Genomic DNA, 12,380 nt, shown 5'->3' on the forward strand with positions numbered 1-12,380 from the left:
GATGTTGGAGATCAGAGTTGAGTGTGTGTTGCTGGAAAAGCACAGCAAGTCAGGCAGCATCCGAGGAGCAGGAAAATTGACATTTTGGGCAGGAGCCCTTCATCAGGAATGAGGCAGGGAGCCTTGGGGTTGAGAGATAAATGGGAGGGGGGTGGGGCTGTAGAGAAGGTAGCTGGAAATGCAGTAGGTGAATGGAGGTGGGGAAAAGGTCATAGGTCGGAGGGGAGATTAGAGCGGATAGGTGGGAAGGAAGATTGACAAGTGGGGCAGGTCATGAGAGTGGTGCTGAGCTGGAAGGTTGGAACTGGGGTAAGGTGGGGGAGGGGAAATTAGGAAATTGGTGAAGTCCACTGCGATAAGTGGATAGAGGTGGAGGGAAAGGTGATGAGTTGATGGTAGCTCTCAGCTGCCTTCTCCCCAGCCCCACCCCCCCCTTCCATTTATCTCTCCATCCCCTAGGCTCCCAGCCTCATTTCCGATGAAGGGCTCTGGCCCGAAGTGTTGATTTTCCTGCTTCTCGGATGCTGCCTAACCTGCTGTGCTTTTCCAGGACCATACCCTCACTGACGATATTAGTTGTCAGAAAACAAGCCTTCCAGCTCAGTGATCAAACCTACATTCAGAATTTATCTCATAACCAACAATTAGCTGAAATAAATTATCTGATTCTTTATCTCACTGCTGCTTGTTGTACCTTTCTGTATGTATGAAGAAATAGCTTGAAGGTGACTCAGTGGTTAGCACTGCTGCCTCACATCACTAGGGATCTGGGTTCGGTTCCAGTCTCCGGTGACTGTCTGTGTGGAGTTTGCATACTTTCCCTGTGGCTGTGTAAGCCTCCTCTCACAGTCCAAATATGTGCAGGGTAGGTGGATTGGCCATAGGAAATGCAGGGATAGTCTTCGGAGGGTTCATGTGGACTTGATGTGCTGAATAGCCTGCATCCACACACAGTATGGGTTCTGCATTTCCTTATGTTTCTTGGTGACTCAAAAGTTACTTCACTGACTATAAAGTCCATCAGAGATTGTGAAGGAAGCTTTCAAAATTACATTTCTTTCTACCTTGCTGTTCCACAATTAGGAGTCCCTGAGATTTACAGTGGGCTTTGCGTAGAATATAGAGCCCACATTCAATGTGTATCTTAGAGGCTGTTTGATATCTGGTCAAGATACACAAATAAGTTCCAATGTCAGGCAACACAGTAGTTTTTTTAGATGAGAGAAGGTAATTACAAAATACATAGATGATTAAATGAGTCAGCAAGTCTGTGGTCAATGATGTTCAATGTAGGGTTCTGTGAGGTCACACATCAAATTTTGAAAAAAAAAGCATAAATTTTATTTTCTTTCCAAATACAAGAACTTAGATGTCTAGCTGCACAAATTACTTAAAGTGAATCCACAACATTTTCATACAGAGGGTGGTGAATGTGTGGAACGAACTGCCAGAGGAAGTGGTGCAGGCTAGTACAATAACAACATTTAAAAGGCATTTGAGTGGGTACATGAACAGGAAGGGTTTAGTGGGATATGGGCCAAGTGCTTGCAAATGGGACTCGATTAATGTAGGATATCTGGTCGGCATGGAAGAGTTGGACGGAAGGGTCTGTTTCCATGCTGCGCATCTCTCGGACTCTACTAAAAGTAATCATAATGTCTAATGAAATACTTGTTGTTTTCTCGAAAGAGGTGGAAAACAAATGAACAGGAAATTGTACAGGTCGTTCTTCTGTAATGAGATGGTTACGTTCTTGTGCAACCCCGTGTTATAGAAAATGCACTTTAGAAATTGCATTACAGCCAGTACATGTTTTAAAAGTTTGTACTTTAGAAACAGTGTCCCCAGTTTGTCAATTGTCAATCGTCAATTGCGAATTCATGTTAATGAAGTACGCGTTATAGCAGAATGACCTGGACCAAAATTGTTCAGAATTTTGTTCATGCTTCATGCGTGAACAATGCAGAAAAATGCAGGATTATTGTAGTTTTGAGCACGATACTACAAATTGGCATTAAAGGAGACACAATACAGGTTTAGAGAATTCGTACTCTCAACAAACAGTATTTCAACTCCATCTCAAACATCAAAAACTGTAAGTACAACAAACTTTTATCTACTCACCTCCATAACCAGCGCTCCTCAAACATTCCAGAAGATTCCCCTGGCCTCGGAATCTATTCCGCCATTAGCCATGCGGCTGATGCAGCTGCCACCCTCACGCTAATTGATGATGTCACTTCCGACCCCATCATGGCCACTCCCACAACCACTTCCACCCCTCACAATTCCTCATGCATCACACGTGACATCACTTCTGCCCTTCATATCATCGCTGATGTCACATGCTCAGTGACTTCCGCCACCCCTACTGCCGTGGTCACCACCACTTCTGCCCCCACCAGTGCCACTCACCTGCATTCTGCTGACATGCCCCCCACAGACCCCACTGTCACTATCCCCACCCCCCAGAACCCCGAGGGGAACACTACCCCTGCTCATGCCTCCACCCCCATTCCCCCCACCATCACACCCACTCCAGTTACAGGTTCCGCCCCCACTCCCAGCTCCACACCCACACCAGATCCCAGCTCCCAGCCCTGCCGAGTTTTCACCATCCCCCCAGACCTCCCCCTCAATGAGGACGAACGATCAGTCCTCAGCAAAGGATTCACCTTCATCCCCCTCCGTCCACGCATCAATGAATTTAATACACGCCATAACGTCGAACACTTCTTCCGTCGCCTCCGCCTCCGAGCTTATTTTCACAATCAGGACTCCTGCCCACCTTCCGAGGACCCCTTCGCCCACCTCCAACACACTGCATCCACCCGGACACCCCGCGCTGGCCTATTACTTGCCCTCGACCTCTTCATTTCCAACTGCCGTCGGGACATTAACCGCCTCAACCTGTCGTCCCCCCTCCCCCATTCCAACTACTCACCCTCACAACGCACAGCCCTCCAATCCCTCTGCTCCAATCCTGACCTCACCATCAAGCCAGCGGATAAAGGGGGCGCAGTGGTAGTCTGGCGCACTGACCTCTACACCACTGAAGCCAAATGTCAACTCGAGGACACGTCTTCTTACTGCCCCCTCGACCATGACCCCACCCCCCATCACCAAACCATCATCTCCCAGACCATACAGAACCTCAGGAGATCTCCCACCCACAGCTTCCAACCTCATAGTCCGCGAACCCCGCACTGCCTGGTTCTACCTCCTTCCCAAGATCCACAAGCCTGACCACCCTGGCTGACCCATTGTCTCAGCATACTCCTGCCCCACTGAGCTCACCTCTACCTACCTCGACACTGTCCTATCCCCCCTAGTCCAGGAACTCCCCACATACGTTCGAGACACCACCCACGCCCTCCACCTCCTCCAAGACTTCCATTTCCCCGGCCCCCAATGCCTCATCTTCACTATGGATATCCAATCCCTCGACACCTCCATTCGCCATGACCAGTGCCTCCAAGCCCTCCATGTTTTTCCTCTCCAGACGTCCCCAACAGGACCCTTCCGCCGACACTCTCATTCGTTTGGCTGAACTGGTCCTCACCCTTAACAATTTCTCCTTTGAATCCTCCCACTTCCTCCAGACCAAAGGGGTAGCCATGGGCACACGTATGGGCCCCAGCTATGCCTGTCTCTTTGTTGGCTACGTAGAACAGTTGATCTTCCGTAATTACACCGGCACCACTCCTCACCTCTTCCTCCGCTACATTGATGACTGCATTGGTGCCACCTCGTGCTCCTGCGAGGAGGTTGAGCAATTCATCAACTTCACCAACACATTCCACCCTGACCTTAAATTTACCTGGACCATCTCTGACACCTCCCTCCCCTTCCTGGACCTCTCCATCTCCATTAATGATGACTGACTTGACACTGACATTTTTTACAAACCCACCAACTCCCACAGCTACCTGGATTACACCTCTTCCCACCCTACCTCTTGCAAAAATTCCAAATTCCAAATTCCAAATTCCCGTATTCCAAATTCCTCCGCCTCCGCCGGATCTGCTCCCAGGAGGACCAGTTCCACCACAGAACACACCAGATGGCCTCCTTCTTTAGAGACCGCAATTTCCCTTCCCATGTGGTTAAAGATGCCCTCCAACAGATCTCGTCTACATCCCGCACCTCCGCCATCAGACCCCACCCCTCCAACCGTAACAAGGACAGAACGCCCCTGGTGCTCACCTTCCATCCTACCAACCTTCACATAAACCAAATCATCCGCCGACATTTCCGCCACCTCCAAACAGACCCCACTACCAGGGATATATTTCCCTCCCCACCCCTTTCCGCCTTCCGCAAAGACCGTTCCCTCCGTGACTACCTGGTCAGGTCCACGCCCCATACAACCCACCCTCCCATCCTGGCACTTTCCCCTGTCACCGCAGGAACTGTAAAACCTGCGACCACACCTCCTCCCTCACCTCTATCCAAGGCCCTAAAGGAGCCTTCCACATCCATCAAAGTTTCACCTGCACATCCATCAATATCATTTATTGTATCCGTTGCTCCCAATGCGGTCTCCTCTACATTGGGGAGACTGGGCACCTCCTTGCAGAGCGCTTTAGGGAACATCTCCGGGACACCCGCACCAAACAACCATACCGCCCCGTGGCCCAATATTTCAACTCCCCCTCCCATTCTGCCAAGGCAACAGTTTCCTCATTTCCCCTTCCCCCACCTCACCCTAGTTCTAAACTTCCAGCTCAGCACTGTCTCCTTGACTTGTCCGGACTTGTCCTACCTGCCCAACTCCTTTTCCACTTATCCACTCCACCCTCTCCTCCTTGACCTATCACCTTCATCCCCTCCCCCACTCACCCATTGTACTCTATGCTCCTTTCTCCCCACCCCCACCCTCCTCTAGCTTATCTCTCCACGCTTCAGGCTCACTGCCTTTATTCCTGATGAAGGGCTTTTGCCCGAAACGTCGATTTCGAAGCTCCTTGGATGCTGCCTGAACTGCTGTGCTCTTCCAGCACCACTAATGCAGAATCTGGTTTCCAGCATCTGCAGTCATTGTTTTTACCAGAAGGATGCCAGGGCATAGAGTTAAATTATGAGGATAGACATTATTAAAATGCCATTGTTTAGTTGAGTTTGGAAAGCTAAGGCATGGATGAAATCAAATGTTTAAAATGATAGTCTATGTTTATCTACTCTATCAAATCTGTCTGTGTCCTATGGTAAAGGATTTCAGAACAAAGGTACATTGGCTTAAAGATAAAGCTGAGTCATTCAGGAATGAAATCAGAAAGATTATTACACTTCTATGAATCTAGAATTTTCCCTTTAAAAGGCTGTAGACACTGTACCTATTGCAAAGTTCAAGTTTGATGTTGATAGACCTTTAATTAAGCATTTCAAGTAAGATGGGTCAAAAAATGAATGAATGGAATTGGAACATAGATCAAACACAATCTTGTAAGACCATTCGACATAGGAACAGAAGTCAGCCATTTGGCCCATCAAATCTGCTTCACCATTCAGTGAAATCGCCGTTGATCCAATGATCCTCATCTACTCATTCTTAACTTTTCCCCATAATCCGTCTGGTTCTCTGACTGATTATAAAGCTGTCTTTCTCAGCCTTGAATGTACATAATATCTGAGTCTCGACAGCCCTCTGTGATAAAGAGTTACACAGAATCAGTACCCTCTGAGAGACGTGATTCCCCTCATCTGTACCTTAAACATTATGCCCTCTGGTCCAAGACTCTTCAATTGAATGATATAACCGATTAGAGAGGCTGAATGGCATATTCTTGTACCTCAAAGACACATGTTATGTACATATTTGGAAATACCCTCCACCGAATTAGTCAGAAATTATGCAAGAATCTCATGTTTACAATGAATGGATAATGTGGAAGAATCAATCAATTAATGCTGTGTGATACTGTTTAATCTCAACCTTGAGAATTATGCATTTGCAGACTGATTATGAATAATGTTAGAGAAGAGCAAAGCCTATTCTTCCTAAAATAAAATTGCTATCCTCCTACTTATTGTCTCAAAATAATACATCATTTAACTCACATCTTGCACTACCCACCCAATCTTCATGGGAGCATGGGACTTTCTACCATACACTCCAGATTCATGTCCTTCCAAACACCTCCATAGCTAATTACATCCTATCTGCTGGACATAGACATGAGGAGCCATGTTGAGTGTTTAATAAAATGAATTTCTAACAATCTAGTAGATGTTTTAGTCCTGCACAATTGCTAGGTTAAAAAGCCTACCTTCCTTTAATGTTTTCAGAATAACAAATAATGGTTAGTGGTGAAATGGAAAATACAGGGCTCCATGAGACAGAGCATATAAGAAACTGCTGAGAGGTTATACTGGAAAATTATAAAAGGGAAAAGCATCATTAGAAAAGGGAAAAATGTTGTCTGAAAAGACCATGTGAAATCTTGCACTGTCCTGTAACTGAAGACTGATGATCACTAAAATCCTGCTGAGAGGTCACACAGGAGAACAAGGTCACACAGGAGAACAAAGGGTAGCGGGCAGTAATTACAAAATAGTCATCTCTTTCTTCAGTGTTTGAAATCACATACAACAATCGTTAGTTGAGTAGAAATGCTTCATGTGCAGATTTGAAAATCTGTCTCAGAGCAGTAATAGCTGGGACAAGACGATTAGAATGTGTGAAATGTTCCCCAATCATTCATTAATTCAGTTGAAGGGCACTTAGCTTTTTTGCAGGATTGCCTTTTGAAATTGGGTTGATAATTGGGAGTAGACATCATGTACACAACGGGCATTAATTGATTTCATTTTGACAGGCTCTCTGAGACTACATGATCTGGAACAGCATTTCACACAAGCTGAAGTAGATAAAGAAATTACTGGATGATTTTCTTTGTTTGAGTTGAGAGACTAGGTGAAGAGCCAAGACCCACAGTGCAATAGAACTCAAAGGGGTAAAGAACAGCAGATAAAATGAGAAACCATAACTGAGTGAAATCTCAACTGAATATAAGATGTCGATAGAGGGAGAGAGGAGAGAAAGCAAGGAAATGGATTTGGCAACTATAGTGCGCCTGAAATGGTTTAAGCAGGCATTAATGATTGTGTAGTGGGATTGTCTCATGCAATCCAAATTACCTTATTATTTACTTTTCATCAGGATTTACTAATCCATCACCAGACATTTGTATTTCCACAATATCTATTTTATATTCGACAAACAACCCTGCGTTGCTAGGTGAAATTCTTCATCCAACTGTGAGTGGCTCATTTAAGGCAGACAATCTGGCCTCGGGTGAAGAGGGCTTGGTGGTCACAGTGTCACAGCATCACTCCTTCCCCTGTTCCCCTGAATCATGGATTAAGCTCTAGGGTTTGAATGGCCTACTCCTTCTATTTCTCCTGTTTTTATGCAGTTTGCAGTCTGTACAAGATTATGCGTTATACAGCCAACTTTGTTTTAACCTTCACCTTATGAACTTGCACTTAATTATGTACCTGAAATACCACCATGAGGTTTGCTATATTATTCTGTCCAATTATGATAGTTTTAAAATATTTATTTATCTCAATGTGAATATACTGGTTGTTCAATTGAATGGCCACACCAAATATTGACAATTGGTTCAATTTTGAGGCAATTTCTCCTCAAATGCTGTGATTCCACAATGTTTGAGAAGTCGGTTAAGGTGCAAATGAGAAGGCTCTCTGCCTCTAAGTTTTAATTAAGGCAAAGTTGCATCATTATTTAAGTGATCTATGCTGTAAATAAAGTGTAACAGTGATGTGTATGCCCCCTGTAATATGTTTCTATTACTTAGTGTGTGTTTTTATATTGATTTTCCAGAATATTTGATCAACTGCTTCACTCCTGGTCCCAGTGAATAAAATGTTTGCTGTATTTTGTGTACAAGGTAAAACACTGGATATACAAACTTACACTAAAACCACACCTAAGACTGCTATTCAGATCCTGCCTTGTCATGAGTTGATGGGCTGAAGGGCCTTTTCCATGCTGTTCCAATCTATGACTCTATGATGTGACAAAGCAACTTCTCAACAAAGGGGAGAATGTAAGGCCCAGCAAGACAAAAGGAGTATGATTCATTTCCATAACTCATGGGAAAGCTGCTCACATAGCAACCGACTTAACAGCATGACAGTGACATTTTGAACCTGGCTCCATACGGGTTTCACAGAACTGGTCATATTGCACAGGCAAATCAGCAGACAATGGATTGTGTGAGCAGCAGGTCAATTGAGCTTTTGATTTAGGTATAATCTGTGAGTCAAACAGGTCTGCTTGTCAAATTATCTGCCTTCAAAGTTCATTTGCTTTTTAAAAAAATGTAACCACAAGTGTTTGGATATTGACCTTTTCTTTCCATCCATGCAAAAAGACTTCATTCTGCAAATTTACTGCCAACGTGAGAATATTAAAGTGAAAGGATTTTTAGTCCCATGTCTCAATTTTAGAACTACTGTTTACATGAAAAGATAAAAAAGTATTTGGGTTGAAACAGATTTTTTAAGCTCAATTGCATTGACTTTCACATGGATTTCAAAGGTGCAGAATTCAACCAAATGTTATTGATAGTGTGGATCAGTAACCACAGTGCACAGATTATAATTAATTGGCCATAAAGCTAGGGAAGGTGAAGGGAATTCTGTTTTACACTGACTGACTGACTTACTGGAACGTGGAATGCAATGCCCGAAAGGGTGGTGAAAATCTATTTATTTCTGAGTTTCAAGGGAATTGGATTACCTTAAATATGCAGTATGAATTGGTCAATTATTTTAAAGGGCTAGAGCATTTTAATGGGCTCAATGGCCAGTGCTGTATAATTCCACACTGTGTTCACTTCTCCTAGTTTTTCTCCATTCCTAACTGGATGGTGTTCACAGCTTGGATCCTGAAATAACAGCACCTAGGCCAGTATCCTGTCACCAAGTCGTCCTTTATTTACATGTGTACAGTACACTGGCTGTGGCCAGCCAGCTTGGAACTGAATTGTCAGTCCCTGAACTGAGGAGATTCTAAATCCCTTGTTTATATCTTTTATCTTTATGGAATTGAGAATGCAGTGTTCAATGTGTTGGAAGAAAACAGAAATGCGGCTTTCTAGAGGAAACTGGGTAAGCACATGAGTGGGAATAATATGCAAGGCCACAAGAAAATGGTAGTGGGTGGAATACCTGATTGTTCTTTGTAAGAACCAGCACAAACATTAGAGGTCAAATGCATAGCCTCCTCCGCTAATGTAACAATTCTTTATAACCCTATAATTTAGTAAGGAAGGGCAAATAGTTTTTATCATTAGTTGACAATGATTGCGTTGAGAAAGAGGATTGGAGGAGCTTCAAGAGCATCCAATTCACAATTCACAATTCACAATTCACAATTCACAATTCACAATTGAAGTATCTGCACAGAGGTCAGTATCCCTTCACCAAGTCACCCTTTACTACTGGCCAGCCAGCCAGCTCAGAGTCAGTCTCTTGAATTTAGGAGATTCTAAATCCCTTGTTAATATTGGTCAGCCAGGGCTTTCCTAATTGATCCAGCTTAACAACCCCAATCTAGGATATCATGGTCAACAAGATCCACCTGGTTCCAATTACTCCAGATCCTGATCCACCCGGTGGTCTCCTTTCAATATTCAGATAGGAAGTGAGAAGGTATCTTCCTGGTGGTGGAAATTGAATAATCGTGCACCTTGTGTTTCTCACTGTGTCTCACACCTACACACACACACAAACCATGGTGCGGGGAAAAAAATAAGCACTACCACTGTTAGGCGGTGGTGTGGGGGTTTAATTTTTTTAAAAATAAACAGGAAAAAAAAAAGAAAGTAAGAGCACAACTCTATTTTGATTTAGTCCCTACAAAAGAAAAAAAAAAGAAAAAAAAATAAGCAGGGGAATCACACAGCATTGCCCTGTGGTTTGAAGGGCAGTGTTTGTCACTGACCACTCGGGTGTTTTCCCCCTTTTGGAGAATTGGATCAGTGTGTGCACATGTGCAAGGACTCTCCCTGTTGCTGCTTGAGGCCTGCCTCACTGCTGCTGCCTGGGACTTACCTTGGGGCCCCTCCCCAGGACCTCCACCACTGCTGCTGTTGCCTGAGGCCTACCTCCACTGCTGCTGCCTGGGGCTTGCTTTGGGGACTCTCCCCAGGACCTCCACCACACAAAAAAATGAAGTGAGAAGGAGACGTTTGGTTTCAGTGGCTGTCACAGCCAACGTTGATAAGGAAACACAGTGCAATGACTCCGCTATCAACCACTCACCCTCTTTCACAAATACAGAAAGGATAATTGTTCCCCATGTCTATTAGAACTTAGAATCCCTACAGTGTGGAAACAAGTCTTTTAGCCCAACAAGTCCACACCGACCCTCTGAAGAGTAACCCACCCAGACCCCTACCTTATTATCCTATATTTACCCCTGACTAATGCACCTAACCTACACATCCCTGAACACTATTGGCAATTTAGCATGGCCAGTTCACCTGACCTGCACATCTTTGGATTGTGGACGGAAACCAGAGCACCCGGAGGAAACCCACACAGACACAGGGAGAATGTGCAAACTCCATACAGGCAGTCTGCTCAATGTTGGAACTGAACCTGGGTCCATGGTGCTGTGAGGCAGCAGTGCTAACCACTGGGCCACCATACCATCCCTCTACTGAGTGTCTCTGATGGAAGGAGTGGATGTAGTGATGTAGTGTCAATCAAACTGCCTGCTTTATCCTGGATGGTATCAAGCTTCTTGAGTGTTCTTGGAGCTGCACCCATTCAGGCACGTAGATAATAGACAAGCTCTGGGGACTCAGGAGGTAAGTTACTCACCACAGTATTCCAAGCCTCTGACTTGCTCTGTAGTCGCTGTAATTATTTGGTGGGGCAGCTTAGTTTCTGGTGGAATGTAGATCCTTGATGAATCTGCTGAAGATGGTTGGCCTAAGGGCACTACCCTGAGGAACTCTACAAAATGCCCTGGAACTGAGAAGACTGATCTCCAGCAACCATAGCCATCTTCCCATGACTCCACCCAGTGAAGAGTTTGCCCCCTGATACCCATTGATTCCAGTTTTTCTGGAGTTCCTTGATGCCACACTTGGTCAAATGCAGCCTTGATGCCAAGGGCTGTCCCTCTCCCCTCCCCTCTGGAATTCAGCTCTTTTGTCCATGTTTGAACCAAGGCTGTAATGAGGTCAGGAGCTGGGTGGCCCTGGCGGAACCTGAACTGGGTGTCACTGAGCAGGTGCTGCTTGATAGTACTGTTAATGACACCTTCTATCACTTCACTGATGATCGAGAGTAGATTGATGAGGTGTTAATTCGCCAGGTTTGATTTGTTGTAACTTTTGTATACAGTACTTACCTGGGTAATTTTCCACTATGCTGGTAGATGCTAGTGTTGCAACTGTACTGGAACAAGTTGCAGAGTGTAAGTCTTCAGTACTGTTGCCAGAATGTGTCAGGACACATAGCCTTTGCAGTATCCAGTTCCTCCAGTTGTTTCTTGATGGAGTGGATAGATGGAGTGAACCATTTACTGGCAAATTGGTAACTGTAATGCTGGAGATCACTGTGGGAGGCTGAGAGGGATAATCAACTTGGTACTTTTGGTTTAAGGTTGTTTCTAATACCTCAGCCTTATCTTTTGCACCAATGTGTCAGTGTCTTCCATCATTGAGGATGAGGATATTGTGGAGCCTCCTCCTTCAACAAGTTTATTGATTGTCCACCACAATTCACAACTGAATGTGGCAGGATTGCAGAGCTTAGATTTGATCTGTTGGTGTGGGATCATTTAGCTATGTCTTTCACTTGTTGCTTACGCTATTTGGATGCAAGTAATCCTGTTTCATAACTCCACCAGGTTGACATCTCACTTTAAGGTATGCCTGATATAGATCCTGGCCATCCCTTCTACAAATATCATTCATTTCCACCCTAATTGTATGTCAAACCTTCAATCGTAGTCTTCCATTTCCCTTTGCACGCTCCTTGACTATCCAATTGTATCTTCCAATTTCCTTGCTCTTTCTGCATGTGCTGACTGATCCTCCGATCAGAATTTCCTTCTTCCCACTCATTGCTGTTGGTTTTGATGCTGAACTCCCAGCTACCTTAAAGAGATCTGGTCCTCGTCTGCAGCTCGGTGACCTTTGAACTGGGAGAGATCTGAGCGTAAAAAGAGGAGTGGGGAAAGGAGGAAGCAGTGGGAGTTTCACTTGACAGATGCGATAAGAAAATAATGATGAGGGTGAGCTTTGCCTCTGACTAAATCCTGGGAATATTTAGACCGAGCCATTGAAATGGGAATTGGATACCTCAGTGCTGGCAATGGGCAGGGTACTGAA

The 12,380-nt window shown here is 44.8% G+C and overlaps 1 protein-coding gene across 8 annotated transcripts in view; it reads left to right on the top strand.

The window, feature by feature from the left end:
• The window catches only part of nkain1 (sodium/potassium transporting ATPase interacting 1), a 548,201-nt gene that overhangs the window by 163,523 nt on the left and 372,298 nt on the right, over positions 1-12,380 (top strand). For 3 of the 8 annotated variants that reach the window (XM_072548007.1, XM_072548011.1, XM_072548012.1), the window contains one exon: positions 7,850-7,916. The exons of the other annotated variants lie outside the window; for them this stretch is intronic. The gene's annotated coding sequence lies outside the window, so the exon portion shown is untranslated. The remainder of the gene's footprint in view (positions 1-7,849; positions 7,917-12,380) is intronic. 8 annotated transcript variants of the gene reach the window in all.

This window comes from Chiloscyllium punctatum, chromosome 27 (genome assembly GCF_047496795.1).
Source record: "Chiloscyllium punctatum isolate Juve2018m chromosome 27, sChiPun1.3, whole genome shotgun sequence".
In the NCBI taxonomy this organism is placed as follows: Eukaryota; Metazoa; Chordata; class Chondrichthyes; order Orectolobiformes; family Hemiscylliidae; genus Chiloscyllium; species Chiloscyllium punctatum.